The following is a 5,144-nucleotide window of genomic DNA, read 5'->3' on the forward strand; positions in this document are numbered from 1 at the left end:
CAACCTTGAGGTTGTGACCAAGGGACATGGACATGACCGTGCTTCAGTCCCAAAGATTCCACGAGCAAGTCGTGCCCCAGAGACATAGTCATGCCTCCTTTTCCAGAGTTTCCCATTGTTGGCCATACCTAAAAGGCACAATCGTGCCTCCTTTTCCCATGGTTTACACGCCACAAACGTGCCCCTTAGGCACAGCCATGTGGTGTGGAGGCATGGTCATGTCTCTCGGGATCTTCTTCCGCTTTTGAAAGGAGAAAGGGTTTTTCCCTCTAGGGAGACTCACGAGGTCCAGATCCATATCACATTCTAATGATTTATCGACTATCTGAGATCGATTTCATCATCTCGTCCATCATCCAAGTAAGGAAATCTTCTCAAAGACTCTGATTCACTCGGCTAAGCTTTCTCTTCTCTCTTCTTCTAGATTTGAGTTGTAGAATGCTATTCTTTATGTCTTTGAATTCTATTTCCCTTGTTATAGAGTGGATTTTTGAATTTTAGGATATAGGGAGTAATTGTAATATGATATTGATGTATACACTATGGATTTGCCAATTTCTTAGTTCAATGACATATTTATGCCTTGTTCTTATTTGATTAAATGTATATGTTTGATGAATGTTTGACTGAATGAATGTAAAGGATTGATCACCATATATGGGAGATACTCTAGATCATATATCAGAAGAGCCTTAGTGACAGAGGGTATCTCTTTAACCAGACCTTCTAGAGTATCACCTAGAAATGAAGGTCAATTCTCTATTAGAGATTATGTAATTAAGGCTTAATGAGGTTATCCCTATTCCATGTAAGAAAGTGATTTGTGTAATTTAGACTATATAACTGGAGGACCCTCGTGTGATAGGGGTATCTCTTTAACCGGACTTTCTGCGTTACCTCTTCCACTTAATGGCATTGAATTTCAATGAGATAAACACTCTGGCACAATCGTCACAGGGTTATTTCGATATTTAGTTAGAATCCCTAAAAGAGTACAAACATAGAGGCTAGGAGATGAACAATTCATGGTAGATCAACTAACATTATAATTAAATCAAAATCTTAGAATCATTTCTCAACCAACTTTCCAAACTCACTAGCATCTTCCGGACCTCTTGCTCTCCTCTCTTTCTCTCTTTTTTGCTCTTACATTTGTGACCTCAACCAATCTAGTTAGTCTAAATAACTTGCTTCGCAGACTCGACTAGTGCTTAATCCACAGTTTCTACGGGATCGATATTTTATTACTTGGCGATATAACCGTGCACTTGCAGTCGTACAATAGAAGAGGGTTCTTCCCTTTTGAGGGAACCCTAGAACAACCATTTTCTTTGTCGTCGCGATGATTCGTCCACCATCGGGGATTGGAACGTATTTGAAGACATCGACATTGATTGGATAAGTATTATCTTCTCTTCATTTCCAATTTAGAGTTGTAGAATGCTATTTTTTACGTCTTTAGATTGTTTCTCATTCTCTATAGAGTAGTTATCCAAATTCTAGAAGTAGGTGTTGATACAGTCTGACCTGGCTGTTGTTTTGATGTTGACACTGATTTAAGTTTGTATCAGATGTTAATTGAACTCGGATTGATTACTGATCAAGGTTGATCATGTGGAAGGGAAAAGTCCAAGTTGGATACTTGGCACACGAAGTCGGAGAGGGCTCGGTAGCTCGTTCTTTGGACTAGGTCAGAGAGGGCTCGGTAGCTCGTTCTCTGGACCGGACGAAGTCGGAGAGGGCTAGGTAGCTTGTTCTTTGGACTAGGTCAGAGAGGGCTCGGTAGCTCGTTCTCTGGACCGGACGAAGTCGGAGAGGGCTGTTAGTTAGAGCCCTAGAGCCAATCATTTGATGATTGTATGGACTCATTGTATCATATTCTTGTATATTAATAAAGGCATTTGTTTGGTTATTATACTTATTTGTATTAGTGCCAAATAGACTAAGTATAATAGCGTCCTTGAGTAGAAGGTTCATACCTATATCAATCGATTAGTTGAATCGATAGTCAGATGATATAGGGAACACTACTCTAAATCATTCCTAGTCGAGTATTAACATTCAGGGACAATGTTAATATAATAAGACTAGCATGTAGGTCAGCTCGATGACTTGATCTCACAAGTCATGGATATAGAGATATCAAGCTGACACATGGGTATGCATTAGAGAATGTATACTGAATGACCCACCATGAGAAAGTATCATGGATCGTTATATGAGTGTCATATACTTTCTCATGTGGCAATTAGTATGACTATTAGTCCTTTGACCTGAAGTCACCATGGATCCCTACATAAGGAGTTATGTACTTTGGTTTCGTCAAACGTCACCCGTAACAGGGTGGACTATAAAGGCGATTACTGGGTATATAACAAATTATGCAGAGGGATGTGAGTGATGTAGATGGGATCTATCCCTCCCATATGACGGGAGCGACATCGCTATTCTTGATAGAGTGAGACCACTAAGTGCATGGCCATGCCCAAATGAGTCAACATTAGATGTTGAGCTCATTTGATCGAGTGAGTCTACTTGGAGTTCAAGATTTAGATTGATTAGAGGATGACATGGTCTATGCCTCATATTGATCAATCTAGATGTCTAGGATAGAAGGACAATGTCACATGTTGTGAGGAGTCACAATTAGTAGTCACAAGGTGATGTCGGATCTCGACATTCTTGTAACTTGGGTAGTAATGATGTGTTGCTAGATACCGCTCATTACTTATGCTCCTAAATGGGTTTAGGGGCATTGCCAATGTTACAAGAACCTATAGGGTCACACACTAAGGGCAAATAGATGGAGACTAGGTTCATTTGATGAACCTAAATGATTAGGTTCATATGATGAACCAAATTGGATTAAGAGTAATCCAAAGTAGGATAATTGAGTTGGACTCAAGTTAGTTCATGTGTTAAGTGAGTCTAATTTGGACTTAGACTTATTTAATTAATTTAATTCAATGAATAGAGATTCATTAAATTAAAATTGGCTTGAACCAATGGTTAGATTAGATCAACCAAGGGATAGAAGTGGTCAAGTTTGACTTGACTTGAGTAGGAAGATGAAGATTCATGTTTTTGACTTGACTTTGACTTGACCAATGCCACATCATCAAGGCCTCTTCATTTGGTCAAGTTTGACTTGACCAAATGCCACCTCATGGGAGTTACCAAGAGTTGTGACTCTTGATATTCCATGGGGGTTACAAGGTTTAATGTGGCCGGCTACTTTGAGTGTAAAATGAATGCTTTATTTTTCATTCAAGGCTAATTGATCTTCATCTTCTTCCTCTTGCTCACACTTTTTCTCTCCCTCTTCTCCTTCTTGCCGAGACCTTGCTTGAGTGCTAGCACACTCTAAGGTTTCTTCTCCATCTCTTGCTTGTGTGGATACAAATAGAGAAGTGTCTACTTTGACACTTTTGAGATCCGGCGAACCAAGGACAAGCGGGATTGCGAAGGGCTTCGCTACAAAGGTATAAATGGTTTATCCTTATGTAGATCTACTGTAGATTAAAGTTTTCAAACTCGTACTCGTATTTTCGTTCGGTTTTACCTTGCATGAGATCCGTGGCTTGGGCGATTCGGGGTTTCCGCGATGCGAAAAGCGGTTTTCGCGGCCCGAAAAACCCAACAGTAGTATCAGAGCCACGTGCAAGGCTTGTACGAGTTTGTTTTTATTTTTATGAAAAATAAAACCTTCTGTGATTTTCTGTAAAAATTAGTTTTTTATGATTTTATGGGTAATTTTTCCGTAGAAGCGAAGCACAAGTGTCTCGACACTTGTAGGCTTCGGCTACCGGAAAGATCTTTCAAAATCGGCTTCGTTTTGCCCCAAATCCATTTGGGACAGCGGGCTTGGGTGCCATTAGATCACAAAGGAGCAACTCACGATGGTTAGATCGTGGGTAGGGGTACTTCCCCTAACCCCGCAAGGGGATTTGCTCCGCGATCGCACCCGAAATTGCTAAAAACGAACCCGCCGGGAAGATTTTTCCGAAACGGCAATGTCTCGACCCAAATCGTTTTGGGACAGCGGGTTTAGGCGCTGTTGGATCGCAAAGGAACCCTCGCGATGGTTAGATCGTGGGTAGGGGCGATGCCCCAGGGCCCCGCAAGGGGATCCGTTCCGCGATTGCGCCCGAAACCGCTAAACGGGACCGCCGGGAAATTTTATTCGTAAAATTGTAAAAATTAATTTTAAAATTATATAAAATTATAAAAGATATATAATTTTAAATTATATATTAATTTGTGATAGTCATGGCCCAAAGCCCAATATGATTGGTTGTGTTGTAATTCATAATACGGCCTGCGTGCCGTTGTGTGTTTGCGAATGTTGTATTATATTCGCGACCTGCGCGTCGTGCCTTATCTTATTTTCTTGTTGTAAATTAGATCTAGACTCGAATGTAACTCGAGTTTCAAATTGTAATGTACAAATTGGAGCGGTGGAGGGTCCACACGAGACGGAGTTCCGAGGCGGGCACGAGCAACACAAGGTGGTCAAAGGGAGTAGCTTGAAGAAGCTGTTGACCCTAGGTTGACCAATTGATCTTCTCATTGGCTTGAGAAGATCGTAGTAGGGTCATGACTAAATCACAAATAGATTAATTAATTACTTGTGTATGTGATGCATATTTAATAAGTAGTTAATTAATTAGTGCCTTACGATTAGATCAGATCTAAGTCGTGCACATGATGCACCCTTGCGATTAGATTAGATCTAAGTCGTGCACAAGATGCATCCTTCTCGATTAGATTAGATCTCAATCGACTCAACTCTAATGCATAACCGTGCCGTGATACCTATCACTACCTCGATCACATGTATTGTTGAATCTGCCAAAGCAGAGCAATACATATTATCTTGGTAGGATACGGAGGGACAATCTTGGTCCCGTCTATCAACGCATGGGTGAATACAAACTCAATTAGATTGAGTATTCATAGTTACTCGGTTGGATCGAGTCAACTATAGGCATTCTTCCAATAGTTGGAAAGATAGATCAATATCACATCTATATTAACTCTCGGGCGTATTAGCCAAAGCTAACTCGAGTTTTAATATAAATGCGGATATTGATTCTATAAACAAGAGTTGCATAGAGATGTAATTGGTAATCGTTACCTACCGA

Source organism: Zingiber officinale, chromosome 1B (assembly GCF_018446385.1).
Source record: "Zingiber officinale cultivar Zhangliang chromosome 1B, Zo_v1.1, whole genome shotgun sequence".
NCBI lineage: Eukaryota > Viridiplantae > Streptophyta > Magnoliopsida > Zingiberales > Zingiberaceae > Zingiber > Zingiber officinale.